Genomic DNA, 18,222 nt, shown 5'->3' on the forward strand with positions numbered 1-18,222 from the left:
ATAAAAGACGACCCCGAAGCGCCGTAAGGAGTCCCGACTTTCTCCTCGTCGCAGGCGCAGGCGCGAGTCTGTACGCGACATTCCAACGCGATGTTCAGGTTTATTCACACGCACTGCGAAGATCCTCGAGGTCCAGAAATCTAAACAAATCAAAAAGCGGTTCGTCCGTGTTCGCGGGAAGATCAATCAATGGGCAAAAATGGCTGGAAATGGTTTATGATTATTTGGGGCGAAAATAATTGCCATCGCCCGACATTCCCGAGAGCGCGACGGTTCGGTTCAACGTCTGGAAGAAGCGTTGCCACAACAGACAGCATAGCGGGCGCACCGTGGCACCAGCATGGCGGAAAGGATCACGTCGTCCACCGTTTGAGTGCGGTGGCCGCCCTGAAGGATCGTCGATTAAATGTCGATCGTCGGTCGGCGAGTGCTGGAGCCTGCAACGGCAGGTGTGCAATCAGATTCAAATTTCAGGGCCCCGTCGTGCAGAGCATCCTGAACTGGTTCTCCGACACTTTAGAGGATCTTCTTCTTCTAGTACATTTTCGAGATGCTGGCGAACGACGCTGGGTTAACAGGATTTTGGGACGCACCCGGGGTGTCCCAGGGCGCTGTGGTTCCTGTTTGTGTGTGTGAGGCCTTTCTTTAACGACGCAACCAAACACCGGCGAGGATGTGCGGGATTCAAAGGCACCAGAAACTGCGGGAGGCACTAGCAACTGCATCCGAAATACGCCTTGCGTATGACGCCCGGACCGGTGCGATCAGCGCAGTACGGGGGTCGCACAGGTTTTGCTGCAGTTTGGTTGCCCGACGCACGGATCAAATTAGGGGGTTGGCTGGCAAATCCCAAAAAGAGCGAGCCGAATGTTTGCCGGGTTCAGCAGTATCGGGGAGCCGCAATTGCCATTGCCCTAGCGGTCCTATATAATTATCACACGGTGCAGCGGCACAGCACAGTGCATTTAGCGGCCAGAACTGCTCTGAGAACACGTGCAGCAGCCGTTTTTCTGTGCGATTTATTCCTGAGCACTCTGATCATTGTGGTCGTTGCGTTGCAGAAGAAACAACATACCTTTCCGTGGTTGGTAGTGAAAAATAAAAATATATTTTCTACTCAATTATGCTAGGATATTTCTTTTCTTTATTATTATGATGCTCATATGTGTAAGAATATTCTACGCATTTGTTGAATTCATTTATACATTAGTTGAACTACTTTTAGGCAGCCAGCTTAGCTTAGCCAGCATGTGTTTCGTTCGATAGCTAAACTCAATTTAATTATGTTTCTCTGAACGGTTTTAACGAATTAGATAAATTCATCACCAGACGGTGTCCCGGCCCATTGTTGCCGATGTCCCGTGGACCGTTTGATCATTACAAGCGAGCGGAAAATAATGATGATCAAAAATATGTGAGGCTCCTGCCACCGTCCATTCGGCGGGGGCACCCTTTTCGAACCCTTTTCACGTTGGCTTATTATTTGAAAGTTCAACGAAGGGCTTAATTGCTCAATTTTTTTTCTCGATCATTCCAAAACTGATCCTGGTGGCACACGAAATTCTGGCAAACTAACTGCTTTTTTTGTATTCCCGTTCTGAGCACGTGGATGCCATGGGAGGGATTGAAAAAACTGGCCGGGCCCGTTTTGGAGGAAGTTTGACGGAAACAGCTGGTTAAGTGGACAACCGCTGGGTCTTCCTGGAGCCCAGGTACTCCGCGGTACACGCGCGTGTGTTTTTTGGAAATTTGACACCACCCTGCAGGTATACCGGATCGGAACGATCGACGGCATGCGCTCGGATCAGGAAGTACAGCAAATGGCCTTTAAATTGATAGTGTTGAAGCAACCCATTTCTCAACGTTATACTGTAAACTGGAAGGAAGCACGTTTGGTTATTTTAAAATAAAATGGCATTTGTTCAATAGGGCAGCCAGGCCAGGACACCACTGCCAAGGTGAGCTACTATTGTTGGCATACTAATAATCAACCGCATTGAGGCAAGATCTCGATGCCCTTTCAGAACTGTGTCTATTTCCAGTCCATCATGTGCAAGTTTCAGTTGCTCAATATCACTGTGGTTTTAAGGTTCCTAATTGAGTGTTCGGAGGCGATGAAGTGATACTTTCTTTCAAGGACCGTTGCATAGAAAGGCACGACGATTGCATCTATTCATTGTTTGTATCCGGTGCCGAATGTAAGTTCCCCAAACTTACTCAAACTTCGCCAGCAATCAGCAACTTTCAAACATGCGACAAGTTGCGAATGGATCTGTGCCAACAGTTCAACTCTCCCTGAACTCCCCGTTCTAACACTCATCATACTTCGTCGTACGGTCCGCAAGCGGCAATATTTTCATAACTCAGGATTACTGCTAATGCTATACACCTGCGCTGTGGAAGCGGCTTAGGGGGGTCCCTACCCTAGGGAAACGGCTAGCTGTGACGGAGAGTATGTTCGTCCTGTGGTGTACAGAAGAACCACTTCTACTTACACCAACTGGTGTGTGAGAACAGAATTTGTTTGTCTGTTGGATTTACCAGGCAAAAGTAATTTGCACCCAGAGAGTTGGCAGCAGCTCAGGACAAGGTCTGGCATGGTGTATGAAGTGTTCTTCGTTTTATTCAGAGTGTCGGAGCGCATTTTAAAGCTGAAACTGCACGGGCTGACGATTGATGGTGACGGTGGAACGAACATCACATCGATTTTAAAGCGGAAAATTACTCCTCTTGCAATTCAAGAATAGATTCAAAGGTATTTTCATACTATTGTAACATTAAATATGCTTTCCTTGCATACATTTCCTTCGTGTTTTTATTACTATCCCACCAACATCCAACCAGGTCATGAGCGAGTGCATTTTACTTTTTCTTTTCAGTTCCAATAATTATAAATCCATAAACTGAAAATTGAGGTTGATGGAAAACATTTTTCCCGTACGTTGTCGGTAAAAACTGGTTCCCCTGACTGGTGACTGGTTAGCGCTCGGTGATGATCTCAAAATGAGGAACGACATAAACCTGATGACGCGCCGGAGAAAAAAAATGAAAACCGGCAGATTCGCTGCCGGGCATCGGAGGGCAGAAAAACGGACCGCAATTAATCTCATGGCCCCAACGCATTTTGGGTGTTGTTGAGCGATTTTGTGAGTGCAAACTTAAAAACCCTCACTGCGAGTCCGCTTACTTGTGGTTGCGAACAATAAAAGGCCGAAAGTTTAAAAGTTGATGTGCGCTATACACTCTCATTAATGCGCTCTTTTACCGCCATTTATACGACATCGATTTTACGGTGACTTTGGCCATGTTGCTTGCTTTCGTAAACTGTTCTTACCCAGCTTTATCGGAGCGGGAGCCTGTTTGCAACAATGTTGCCGAGAGAAATTGAAACATAATTAAGCAAAACATTTATGATTGCCCTCTGGTTTGCTTTCCTTACTTTGGAGCCTCGCTTTGGTCTTTTGAAGGCGAAGGACAAGGCGATAAAGTTGTAAAGTTGCCCGCCTGCGATAATTGAAGGCAAAACACACGTGCAGAAATGTTTCGATAAACTTGTCGCGAAGCAATGGCATGTCGTCCTTTGGAAGTTATCGAAAACCCACCAAAAATTCTCTCGGGAGTTTGATGAAATCGCGATCATTCGCATTCGGACGGCTGCTAAAATGCTGTTCTGGGTGATGCGATGCGAATGCTGGCAAAAGGGAATGCAAGCGAAAGACCCACCCATTTCGGCCTCAGCCCCATCATCCCGGGCAGGTACATATAATCATCTGCCATAAGTATAATGACAGATGGAGTGTGACTGAAGGAATCTCGTTCTGCAGCGGAATGCTTTAAGCGATCCTCCCTCGGGCCCGTGGCATCGGGCCAGAACCAGGAAGCAACAGCCGTGAGCAAATAAAAGCATTAAGGTCCTGCACAAGTTGAGCCGCGGTGAGCCTGCTGCACAGCGATGGGTTTGGGATTGTTTTTCTGCTGCTTCCTTCCTGATGGTCCTTGGTTTAGACAGCAAATCTGCGGTCAGGCTTCCAATATATCAATCATCACACCACTGCAGCACGGCTTCGTTCCGAAAAAATCTACAAACACGCTGCTAATGGAATTCACTAGCTTCTGTCTACGAAACATGGACTCCGGAACACAGGTGGACGCCATATACACGGACTTCCAAGCGGCCTTCGATTCGATCTCGCACGACATCCTCCTTGCCAAGCTAAACAGGATTGGCTGTCCGGATCAGCTGCTGGCCTGGTTCCGGTCTTATCTCATTGACCGAAAGTATTGCGTCAGAGTCGGACCTCATCTCTCCCGGGCCTTTACCAGCACATCTGGAGTCCCTCAGGGGAGCAACCTGGGTCCTTTGCTGTTCTTGATCTATATCAACGACGCCGCATCCGTCGTTTTGGACAGCCGTATCCTCTTGTATGCCGACGATGCCAGGCTCTTCCGCACAGTGCGCTCCGTCGATGACTGTCGATTGCTACAAGACGATTTATTACGCTTTTCCGCGTGGTGCAGCCGCAACGCTCTGACGCTCTGCATACCCAAGTGTCTCGTCGTTTCGTTCACTCGCGCCCGGAATCAGCTAAAACATTGTTACGCTGTGGACCAAGCGCCCCTAGCTAGAGCAGAACTGGTGCGCGATCTTGGGATTCTCCTCGATGGCCACTTGTCGTTCAGGGATCATATCGACCACGCCATAAAAAAGGCCAATCGCTCGCTAGGTGTCTTGATGCGGATGTCCAGCGACTTCGAGGACCCCATGTGCTTGAAGGCAGTATACTGCGCCATCGTTCGGCCCACACTTGAGTTTGGCAGCGTCGTGTGGTGCCCCGCGACGGCAGGCGCTTCGGACCGTATTGAGCGCATCCAACGGCGATTCACTCGCTTTGCCATACGGAAGTTACCGTGGACCGCCAACGACACGATGCCTGATTACAACGCGAGATGTCTTCTTCTGGGGATCGAGCCTCTGATGCACAGACGGCGTGTGGCCCAGAGCTGCTTCATTGCGGGACTGCTGCTGGGGAAAATCAACGCGCCGAGCCTACTCTCGCAACTGCAGCTCTACGTGCCCTCGAGGGTGCTTCGATCCTCGCAGTTCCTTGCAGTGCGTCGAAGTCGATCTGCGTACGGTGATAATGAACCCCTGTCTAGTGCCATCCGTCGCTTCAACGATGTGTTCGAGTGTTTCGACTTTAATATTACTGTAGCTACGTTTCGTGATCGTATTGGTTATGTTCGTCTTAGTTGAATGCCCTTGAGTGTTAAATTGTCGTCCTCCCTGGGCTCAGTTAGGCTTCATTGCCCGTTGAGCCTCAACTACCAAATAAATAAATAAATAAATATCAAACAACAAATGCAAAACAGGGAAGAAAAATACAAGAGTGCAGCCGAGCATGTTGTTGAGCATTGGTTGATAAACATGGAAGAATATTGTTAAAAATTCAACACGAAAAATAGTTGACTCTAAGGACTTAATGAAAGTTTTATGAAAAATCAAGAGAACAATTTAAATAAATCCAACAGTTATAAATATTTCATTAGAACATTTTTGCTAAATATAGTCGAAAAATTGATTACGATGTGTTTAAAAGATAACTTTGTTCCTTTTAACGTTCCGTTCCTTTAATCCTTTAATGTACCAGCGACTTGGTGGGGATATTTTGAGCGCTGCAGAAATATAATTTAAAATATTATCGTTTTCACAGCCCTTCACACCCATCACTACTCAAAGGCTGCTGTCGAATTTTTATGCTTCTGACAGGCGGCACGGACGCGGGCACCCACCACAACAAACGGCACGCAGTTCCGGGGATGATCGTCGGTGAAAATCAGTAAACCGGCAGTCGATAAACGGCAGCGGGTTGATGATTTTTGTCGTGAGGCCGAGCTTTCGGAGCGGCAAAAAAGCGTCCCAATTTAAGGCCTCGGGTTGAGGGATGTGCCCTTCGAGCCCTGCCACGGGCCGCATCGGGGCGGGTTCGGGCCGATCTCAGGCCGTTGAACGAATCCTCTATGCTCTGTCTCCACCTCCGCCGCCGCACAAACCGTACGCATGAAGCACGCCACCGCCATCAGCGCCGAGAGGCAAAAACATTCAAAGCAATTTTCGTCATGGGCAGGTGGTTCCTGGACTGGTTCTTTTGGAGATTTTTTTTGTTTCCCTCTCGCCGCGGGCCACTCTTTCTCTCGCTCTCTCTCTGCTTCGTGGTTGTCTTCTTGAGCTTGGGTTTCTCTACTGGTGCGGTTCGGAGCGAAAAATTCCTTCACTTCGCATCTTCCGCAACCCTGTCACCTGCTGTGGAACGGCAGCATACGTTTTTTTGTGTCGATCGAAAGAAGCTGAAGCAGATTTCAATCGCAAACGTATTGGGTGACCGATCCTGCCAGCGACCTGCAGGCGGATCGAGGGTAGATCAGGCACCCCACGAGCGATGCAGACATCCAGCCGAGCATCGGGCGTTGTGCATAGCGTCGCATTTCACCTACAAACCCTTGGCTTGGGTCGAATCGAGGTTTTGTTTCGGAATGCGGAAGCGTAGCTCACACTGGAGTGACTGCCAGTGGCTCGGTTCAATATTGATCTAGAACCTATAGACTTGCCCGAGCGGATGCATCTGCCCTTGATTTGGGATGCAGGAATAGTGGTGGGATGCTTATTTCAAAATACTTTTCGAATTTTGATCTGAACCCAAAAGCCTGTAAAAAATTCTGTAATTTTTTTGTAAATGTTAAAAATAAATATTCTCCATGATCAATTTTGTAGTTCGGTGCAAGCATAGCACGTTACCATCGTTCAGGACATTTTGCTCGAATCATGATAATAAATCTCGAATAAACATAATAAAATTATGTTGAAGAGGTTGTCAAGCACTGGCTCTCTGGTTCCGAAAACACCTTTCCGAAAATAGCCGAGACCTTCACAAAGGTGCCCGCTGTGATAAGATCTCTTCACTCTCCCTGGGATACTTTTGCTAAATGTGTATAGATTTGAATGTTATCTTGTCTTTCTTTTTTGGGAGACTTTTGTTTTCACCACACTGTGCGAATGCAGATGTTTTTCTAAAGAGAAGCGCAACAGGAGAGGAGCAAAGTTACACTTTCCGTGGGTCTGGTGGGTCGTTTTCTTCCTTTTTAGCATGCTAACGACAGGGAAACGGAGAAACATTATCTCCACGTCGCTCGACAATATGGCAAGATTTTTCGTGGGTCGCCGACATAATTGCAGACGCAGCACGGAGAACGAAGGATGTGAAGTGGAGTGAAATATGTTTCAGAAGCCCAACTTCCAAGTAAGCATCGCGCTAGATGGTCTCGTGCACCGGCATGGTGGTTCCTTTTTTTAGTTCTGGCTCAGGTCAGTTTCTGTTTCGTCCTTTTGCCTTCGCTCGTCGTTCGAAGGACGCTGCCGCGAGGAGGATCATTCCGCAGGATGGAGATCGTCTTCGGGGCTCGATCGTAAGCTATTTCATGGCCATTAGGGCAGACGCGCACCGAGATGCGGAGCGCGAGAGGTTGTTTTCATAGCTTCTCCGGCCGAAGGAGGTGCTTTATTTCGTTGCCATCTGCGCCGGAACGCTCCGAGGCTGCGGCCACCGGCAGGCCCCGAAGAGTGTAAACAACCCGAGCAAGGACCAGCAGCAGCAACAGTTAAAAGCAGCCACGGGCGGCTGCTGAAGCCGTGCCCGCCGTCAGTTTGAAGGTGGCCTTTGATTTCTTGTGGCTTCCCAACTCTCGGGTGCTCTGCCCGCGCCAGGACCTTTTTTTATGGTCAGCGGATTGAAAAGACTGCCGAAGCCGATGATGAGTTATTCTTCGTCCCCTCTTCTTCTTCTTCGGCGGCTGCTTCGTATGCAGCGTGACGCTTCGGGAGAAATGCGAACCGAAAAAGGAGTGGAGATGACAGACACCATAAAAAGGCCACGAGCATAAAACATCGGAGCGCATCTGTAGCGGAATCCTGCCGAGCGGTGGTTATTAATTTGATTGGATATTGTTTAACAGCGGACGGCCGTCGTCGGGATTTAGTCGGAAGGCACGCCAGGCGTTGGCACGGACGCCAGGTGTTTTGGCGCGAGATCGATTGGAGCCGTTCCAGCGAAAGGATGTCGTGTTTGTGAATTGATTTGGTTGCTGCTTCCATGTGGCGTTCGGAATAAAACCAGACACACGCCTGCACCAATGATTGTGGTTTGGCTTAAACTGTTGATTTCTTCTGTATCATTAATGAGAACGTTTCAATGAGCTGTTAGGGTGTGGTGTATCGGAATGAACAACATCATTTTTTGCACTCTAGTTTATTCACTGTCAGGTCTTGGGTTTGCTCGCCTTGGCATAGGGGCCGTTTAGTTGGAGCAATACAAACTGATCTACGAACGAACTGCAAGATTCCTGGCGGTGGAGGCGTGAGAAAAATCGAGGTTCTGATAAATCGAGCATAAATTCCAGCAACTCGATCGACTCCGATAGATAAGCTTCAATGAGGTTTGTTTGTTTTAGATAACTTTCCATGGCTTTCAAATAAAACGAAAGATAAACCTAAATTAGAAAATATTTGCTTCTTTGCTGACCACCCTCATAGGTCTGATAAGGTTGAGCGTGGATAGCAAATGCAGGGAAAGAAAAAATGACTTTTTTACGATAAAGTGCGAAGAACTGGAGGCGAAACATCGTTGGAGGTTTTCAATCTAAGCTGACTTGCACGTTCTATACAAAACTTATTTTAAAAACATCATTAACAATTATTACGGTAGCATGGTTAAACGGATTTTTAAGTTTATGGGCAAGTTTGATTGAAAAAAGATTTTCAAAGTGTTACGATGACATGATTTGAACAAACCAGCAAGAGTATTTGTACCGAAGCATAAAGGCAACGCTCCATTCAATGAATAACATCAACAGCCGACTGTTGTTTTCGTATGTTTCTTTTTTAACCCCCAGATAACGGAGCTGTGTTTTCTTTATTTGTCAGCTACCAGTTACCAGGGATTTACTGTTACCATCTTTACTTCAGAAACAGAAAGGATTAATATAAACCATGCCAATATACTAAAATAAAGGACATTAGCTAAACCAATAACATAGCGTAAAGATGCTCAACCAAGACAGAAAATATGTTTAAGTTCCCAGCCCCCAGCTATATTTCCATTCTCAGCTATATTTCCATATCATAGGAGGAGTTGTTTGGTGTTATTAATTTGGATAGTAACACTATCCATTTCTTGAATTTTGATTCAATTTTTAAGATCAAACGTTCCCAAAAACCGCTAATTTAAAATAATTTCATTGAAATATTTTCTTGAAATATTTCATTGAAACATTATTGTACTCAACATCGAGTGCAATTCTGTTTTATAGAATAGCTATAAACAGATGTTACGAATTTTTTATGGCAAATTCTAATTGGATTAAAATTCGTTTTGTAGCGATCGTTTGTTCCAAAACTTTTTGAACGGGTTTTCTCACATAAATGATGAAAACTATTTGATGCTCGTTCCATATTTCATGTAACATCGACTGTCGATTTTTTTTTTCAATATTGCTTTTAATGCACCTCTGAACCATTTTTTTGTTCTTGCGGTGTCGAATGTTATGCACAGTTTACTTTATTTCCATGGAAACAACACTACATAGTGCAACTGCTTTCATTAAGAATATCGTCTTTAAAGAAAAGCCATTATTTTGCAACGACTTGCGAGCCATTTTTTTAATGGACCAACTTGAGTCATAGCATTTTGGCGGAGAATGATAACGACATTTGACGAAGCTTTTTGATATGATGCAGATGAAGAAACAGTAACAATCGCGAGACAGAAAATCTCAATCACACCGATCCAGGGTCGTCATTTAAATACGCACGCAGGAATTCGCGGGTCGAAATTACGTGACGGAATGTGAAAACTTACCGGGAAAAGTTAAAACATTTCAAGAACAGTGGGTCTCCCTGGGCCGAGTGTTTTGGCGCTGATTGGAGGGCAAAACAAAAGCAATCTGAACGCAAATATTTGCGCAGCATAGAACGATCCCCGTATCCTGTCCGCTGGCTCTCGAGGGTCCAGCATATTTTTCATGTAATGGTTCGTTTGACTTCATGAAATTCATATTACACACTCGGGGTTGAGTTGATTTTGGGTTTTGCATTTTTGTTTTGTTGTTTCTGGGTCTGGGACCAGATTTGGACCAGCAATAGGCTCCCCTCCAGACGAACTGGGTCGCCGCCGGTCAGGTTGGCGTTCTCGGACACACGGAAAAGGAACATCCGCGATGGGCGCGTCCGCATTTGCCGGGCGATTGCCGACTTCCGTTCGGCCATCAGTGCGTGCGAATGGTTCTGCGTCCGGGAGGTTAATGTTTATGCTGATTATGGCATCGTTTAGCAGATGATAGACGTAATGCTAATGCTTGGTGCTGATGCTGCCGCTGACACTGTCTGCCTGATGCTGCTGCCGGGTGTGCCGAGGCGTAGTCATTTTCTCACAAGTCGCCCGGTATCTTTGGGTCACTCCCACCGGTATTGCTCGGGCAGACGAAATCCGCTGTAGGCTAGACGACGAGGCATAGATCAACACCGGGGTCTAATAGAATCAAATGATATGGCCTTGGGGTGCGTAAATTTTATAGCCATTTTGATCGCGTCTGTTAAACTTTATGACAAACGACTTACAATGAATCAACTCATGGTTCCACCTTTGGCCCCGCTTTGTTGTGTAACTCCAGGCGTGAAAAACTACTGAAACGCCAAATTTGCCAGAATCTTGAGTAGGTGAACGAGAGAGATGTAATAAATGTATTCCCTACCAGGGGTCCTGACGCTTTGTCATACACATGAATACAATGCTCGGTTCAGATACTAACTGGTGAAATATTATCCTATTAGGCTTAGCCACACATTTAGCACCAAGGTTTGCCAACGCGGCAAAGTTCAACATAATACCACTGTTTAGTATGCGGTTTGGGGCATAATTTAGTTAATAGTTAGGAACGATGGTACCATTTATACTACACGATGACAAAGCGGAACACGGAAAATCGTCGACAGCCCCCGAAAGAGGCAGTAATGGTGTAGAGGATATGTTACATGTGCTCTACTTTACCGTCTATTATTCAACGTCTTATTGTTCAATGATAATGAAACTTTGATTATTAATGGTTTTACACTATAAAATAAATTCATAGAAACACTAACTTTGAAAATAGAACTTAGTGTAGCGTGGCATGAGTCGCTGACATGTTTTCGTACACTTGAAGAAAAGTCATTTTATTCCTAGAACTAGATTAGAACGAGTTAAACTGATGGTGAGTATACCTACAGACTACAGCCTCTCCTCTCCAGCCCTGAAGGGTGAATCACAACGGAATGGCTACGTTGGTCAAACAATGTTTCTTACATTATCCTTCGGAGCGAGACAAGCAATTCATAGCTAATATTTGCATCAAGAAACTTATCCCACGCCGTCTGCCCGATGTCAAACGCAATCGCGGCGAAAGTTTAGAGGCAATCCTAGGACAGGCGTGAACTGACCCAACGACCCGAGGCTGGATCTAAAGTTGAGCAATAGCAACGAGGTTCAAACCCACACAAATACTCATCTGACGGTAGGAAATAATATTAAATATTTACCAGGCAGCAAAAGTGAAAGTTCACGATCGCCATTACACTCCACAACACTCTTCACGAGCCGCAGGGTTACACAAATTCCTGACCGGGCTGCCCATCGGCAGCACGAAAAGTTCCTCGCGGCGTCAGGAAAGTAGCCTAGAAAACCGAGCATCGCGAAAAACTATGTCGAAACGCAAACACTAACGGTGGCACCGCGAAACGGTTGTTAAAAGTCGGCCGAGCTGAACGGCTCCTCGTTTTTCACTGGATTTTGGTGGGATTTTATTGAACAAGCTGTAATGGAGGCGCCCGACCTGCTGCTGACGGAACGGAACGGAACGCTTGTGGATTACGGCCACGGTTCCAGGGCGGAGCCATTGGCTTGTAATGAGAGTTGCTAATTATTTTCCTAGCTGCCGCGCTAATGCAACGGACCCAACTTAAATTACCGTCCGCCGAAAGGCGCTAGCAAAGGCGCTCGGAAGTGTAGCGACTTTCGGGCGTTCGTTGAAGAGATTCTATTTTCCGACAGATTTTACGCTTTATGTTGGACCGCGAATGCTTGAAGTTGTGCTTGATTTTTTGTTCGTTGTAAGTAATTTAAAATTGTATCTGTAGTGTCGCACGCCAACATATTGCTAAGATAAACCATTCAAAGCAGCGCTTTGGAAAGCGTAAGCTATTTACATTTTCTTTTAAAAATATAAACTATTCAAACCATTCACAAGCCAAGGCCAGGCCGTTCTGCTTCTAACGAGTTGAGAAAATAGCAGTTCCTGTGGAAAACCGAGAGCACAAAAAGTGCTCGGTTCTGTTTGACGTGAAATGAAAATGCTGAAGCCACAATGCAGAATCAAAGAGCATAATTTCCCGCAGCAGGTGCTTCTGGTTACCGCCACGAGTCGTTCAATTTCATCAACTCCTTTCTGCTGTTTCTGCCTTTTCAGAATTGAGTTTTCGCCGCGTTTTAATCTGTCCGTGTTATTGCCGAAAACAACAAGGGCGTAAGAATTTTATTATGTTCCGTTCCGTTGGTAGTTGATTTGTGCTTTCGCTTTTTGCCTCCATGCTGGGCTAATGTGCTGGGCTTCAGGCAACTCCTTCCGTTCGGCGAGCTCCAGCTGTTGAACAGTTGAATTAACCGCCCCGAAGGATGTGCTGTGCGGGGACCGTACCGGCAAGGTCTGTGAGCGAAACACGGCGAAATTGAACACTTCTGGTTTGTCTGGGTACACACTTCCACTTCAAACAACCATTCGGTACTCGCCGAAGGCGAACGGGATGCTTTGGGGCGGAACCAGCGTACACATAATGTAGCGGAAAGGCAAAATGTGATGATGGACTACTGGAAATTTGATGGATGATACGTAAATGGATCCACCGAACGAGCATCTTTATCGATTGCACGAGATAGCACGGTTTGGTCACTTTTGTAACGACGAGAAAAAATCTCAACCACTTACATGCACCGCGACGTACGTCGATGCAGCGGAGAGAAAATCGTTTTTCCACCCCAAAAGCCAACCACATCGCTCGGGTCCATACGGACAGAACGAAGCCAGAAAGCTTCGTCCGAGTTCCTGCCGGGACCGAGTGCTCGCAATCGTCTAGAATTTCCCCGGCCAGTTCGCAGCGGAAACTCTAAACCCGAACCGGCACCGCCGAGATAGTAATTGGATTGAAGATGGTTATCTTGGAACGGCGTTGCTTTTTACTCCGTTTTCTTCGTCCTTTTGCGATGTTTCACATGTCGGGCGCGCTGGTCGGGTGCTGGCGCCCTCTATGTCCGCGGGTGTCATCCGGACGATGGGATCTTGTAATGCTCTTATCGCAACATACGCTCGCGCCGCTAGTGAGTGCGGTTTCGCCACGGTCGCGGCCAGCGTTTTGGGAACAGATTTTGATTTTAATTAGAAAAGCCAACGGTCGGTCGGTTTATTGAAATGAATTTTCGGGACGCAAGGGGCGCAAAAATGCAACCTCACTCAGGCGGCCCTGTGTTGCGGTGGGTTTGCGATAATTGCATGGTTTTAGCATAATTTGAAACGCCCGACCTCTCGAGCCCTAATTGGCACGGTACACAAACGCACATGTGTTTATTGTGCCATTCGAGCCGAACCTCGGGATCATCGTGCCGCCGGAGGGGCCTTCACTGCAATAGCGAGCAGCAAATTAATTATCGTGAAACCACGAATCGTGAGCATAATTGTCGATATCGGTAAGCGATTCAATGAGCGTTTTTTTCGATCAAGCCGAGTTTTTGCACCACTAACTGCCTCGGTCGGTGCATCATTATGGAGCGATTATTGACCCATCAATCAATCTCAATCGTACAAGATGAGCAACATAACTCCACGGTTAGATGGCACGACTTTAGGAACGCTTTTGCACTTGCATTTTTTTAGGAACGCTTTGCACTTGCATGCTACAATCTGCTAACTAACTATTGCTGATCGTCGGCAGGTCCCTGGTGGTTTGCCCGAAATCAAAGCACTACTACCATAATGCCATAATGTACCACCATAAGCATAAGTTTATAACGCATCCGATTCCACCAAACTCTTCAAGCCTGTTCCGAGACGGTTGGGCCGACGCTTGAATTTACGGCCCTTCGTTCAAACCGTTGAAACGTGCCACCTGGGCACCCGGCTCACCGCTCGGCTCGGTATTGCTCACGTTCGACCACAACAAGATACACCTTCAACCGCATCCTGTCGTGGCGTGTGGTGAAAGGCCTCGCCATCTGGCATGCTTAAAGCGCGTCACGAGGACGCAAGCGGCAGCTTTCATGGCGTGAATTATGTATTAACGCAGTTTTCATCTTTCGTGTACGCCACACGCACACCATTCGCTGGTGCGTATGTATGTGCCATCGGCTGTTGTCCCGTACGGTCGGAAGATGGATTGGGAGATCAATTTGAAAATCAAAAGAAATTGGATCGATTTGTGAACCGTTCCACGTCCCGTGCGGACACCAAACGAATCCAGGATGTGTATTGGGTTTTGCCTCAATTAGCATGTTTACTGTAACAGATGTGACTAAACACGGGAGTACAGATATTTACCCGATACGAACAGGTAAATTGCTGGAATACACCGACGGTTTTATTCTAATTAAAACATAGCAGCGTAAGTCTGACCTAGTGCTTGTTCTAATGCCAAAATAAACACACGAAACTTAGCAAACTGTTCGTTAAAATCTATAAATTCTTAATAAAAAAGGGTATATTCGTTGGCACTCACAGTAAAACTGCTTTAGAGTTCAGTCGTAAGATCAGAATATTAGCGACTCTCATGCGTCAAGGTTCGATTGCAGCACCCTTCAAGTGTGTTCTTCACTTCCACATATCCTCAGGTCGAAAAATGCACACTCTTCAACAAATCAACAAGTTCACAATTTGAGGAATGTGCCTGGCTTTGGCCCGAAAAGTTAATGCACTCCGGTCTCCGGAATTCCGGGGCCAGAAAGGTAAAAGAATGTTAAAAGGCAGCCACAAAAATAAGACGGTTAAACGAACAGAGTAACGCCCGTTTTTTATGACCCTCAGCCCAAAGTTTCACTTCAAACGAAAAGCAGGAAAAAGGCCGTGTGAAAAAAGTTTTTAAATTAAGTTCCTGACACGTACCCTTGGTGCCGTCGGTGCCACTCACGGCGTTTCGACAGGATTCGACAGGATTCGTTTGTGGAGTGCATCGAGTTGCATTGCAAAGTTCGCCCCATTTATCCCGCACGCTATGCCGGGGGTTCCGGGATCCTCTGGGGACATTGCTTGGCGGTAGCTGTTTTTTCCCGTTTTTCCTTTTATTGTAGCCTTTGATGTACCACAACCACCAGCGATTTATTTCGGTATCAATGAGCGCTTGACTCCCGGTGTGGAAGAGGTGCAAAGCTGACGATGTTGTGTAAATTAACCAATCCATTTACGTCGGCAGTTGATAATGGTACACCAATGGCACACTTGTAACGCTTGGAGTAAGTGTCCCTTGCGGTGCGAGATATCCAATAAATCACCAGATTACTGATGCAGTGTAGAAATCGAGTCTGTACGCGATTGGCTCCATGCAAGGAAGTGATAGCAAAGTACTGCAAGAGAAGTATGCCAATTTATCTACTATTAAAATTTACAACACCAAGAAGATGGGGGATATTGTGAAGTGTTTCGAGTAGCTTAACAAAACAACCTTGAAATGGGAGTTCGTGTCACACAAATGGTGTGATCTGAAAATTGCAAATTCCCATAATCGTTCACACAAATGAAAAACATTTAATGACCCTTCACAAATGGATCTTCGTCAAAATGTTTTTTGCAGAACCATTTCCAGTACGCCGTTGTGGCTGCGATGCGGCAAGTGAGCGTGAACCCAGGATATAAATGTAGCGACAAAATGCACTCCAGTTTTTATTGCTTCGTCTGAGGAAGTGATAGGCACGCGTCAGGCCATCAGCAACGGGGCCTGCGGAAATAGAACTTACTTTGTGGAAAATGAGGAAATTATAATATCATTATGACCCGTCTTCTTCCTTTGCCAGTGGTTCGATTGTTCACTCTCTGTAACGACCCCGTTTTCCACCGTTTATGGTTTATGCACAAAAACGGCAACGGCAGTTTTGTTTACAACGGGAGCTCGGGAGGCAGCCTGAAATGAAATGCTTAAATGTGTGTACGCCAGCCGTTTGCGTTCTTCGTTATTTCCACAACATTAATTCTGTCGAGCGGCCCGGCTTCTATTCAGTCCGGGTTGGGATTTTGTGAAGTCATCCCATCTGGCCACGTGACGGGGTCGCTCGGAGCTTTGGCCATCGGGCTCCAGGAAGGTGTTGTGGCGTTGCGATTAGCGTGTCGTCGTCTTCGGTCACTGAAATGGTCGACGTTTCCGAAGCATTTTGGGTGCGGATTTAATGCAAATTCACGCACGTCCACCCATTCATGCCGCTCGGCCCGAGGGAATAGGTGAAAGGTCAAATGAGGCGGAAAATGTGGTGTATTCGTCTAGGACGAGTCTCACACAAACGGGTCTAATGGTCGGTCTGGAAATCATCATCCACCACCAAATTTAAAAATCGTGTTCACTCCTGTTATCGCCGGATACATCGAAGCGTTTGGCCGTTGTTTTGTGCGAAGAATCCCACGTTGAAACGCTTCTCTTTTATAGTGTTGGTGCTTAATTCTTAACCTACAACGGAAGGACGTGCCCAACAGTAGGTGTGGCTTTGTTTTCATTTAATAACGATTTTCTACTTCAATTCATGTATTAAATACAAAAAAAGAAGAACAAAGTTAAAACAGTTCTACAGTGTAAGGATAAATAATTACAGTTTGAAAGTAAACATTTTTGGTTATAAATATTATAACTATGTTTCCTATTAAATTGCATTTTTTACGCAAAAAACGAAACGAAACAAAAGCAACACTGTCTCCTTACTCCTTTACTTTCGAATGGAAGCTAAATGTAAAACTCATCCTCACAAACTCAGGTGCAGGTGATAATTCAACGAACTTAATCAACAGTCCGAGTGGTAAACAACGGCACTACGCCCGCTGACTACATCCCGTGATCGTTTGTAATGTGTAAAGATGGAGCACGCCGAGGAGAAGCAGAGGACCCTTGACGATTCGTTAAAAGAGTTAGTGGCCCCCCGAGAGACCGTCCGCCCGATGGACGAGTTCGAGCCGCCGATACGGAGCAGAACTTGCATGAGCCGAAAGAGGAAGAAAAAGGAAACCCCATTCTTCATTGCCAGTGATGCGATAAAAGAAGTCGCTCCTCAAACACTCAGCAGCTGCATCGGTGCCCCGCAGCAGCAGAAGTAGCAGTGGCAGGCAGCAGCTTGCATCGGACAGTAGTCCCCTTCGGCGGGCACAGCAAAGAAACATGAAACGCAATTTATTTTGCCAGCTTTTCTCACCTGAAGGAAGGCCTCTTTGGCTCCCGCTGGGAAGCACCCCGAAAGGAACGTCGTTCAGCTTGACGCAGAAAATAGTGGAGCCCCAGTTAACGTTTGCGTTGCTGCCTTGAAGGCTTGCCCGAGCCATTAATCATTGAATGCAAATTTATGCAGCGATTTGCAGCCGTTCCGGTTCCGGTGCGCACTCCACACAACACATTGATGCCATCGCTCGGGCTACTCCTTGTGAATCTCCTTACAGCCTGCAGCGTCGCCTGAGATCAACGAAGAGTAGGCTTTTGAAGAACCAATGTTTTCGTATTGCGTAGAAACGAATGTAGAAGATGAAGCGTTTCACCGAAACGCATCAATGAATGGCGGGGTAGAAATTCGGAAAAAAAATACTTTTAAATAAAAATTGTAAAAAAACGGTGCTTATTCGGTAAAGCAGTCGAATGCAGATAAGTGAAAATATACACACATTGGATCGTCGGGGGGAAAAACAGATATAGCAATTACTTTCAGTTGTGTACTTTTCGTTACGTGTTAACAAGAGCGGGCCCAAAGGCGTTGTTTAAAAGCGCCCGGCACACAACACCGTACACCGCAACTTTGTTGAAGTTGGCACACGGTCCTGGGCGAACGAAACTAGTGCCGCCGTTTGGTACGATTTCCCCCGGGATTAGCTGCATGGCTGCAGTTAACGGATATTATTTATTGTGAGAGATTCCAA

The sequence above is a fragment of the Anopheles cruzii genome, chromosome 3 (genome assembly GCF_943734635.1).
Source record: "Anopheles cruzii chromosome 3, idAnoCruzAS_RS32_06, whole genome shotgun sequence".
NCBI classification, from domain to species: domain Eukaryota; kingdom Metazoa; phylum Arthropoda; class Insecta; order Diptera; family Culicidae; genus Anopheles; species Anopheles cruzii.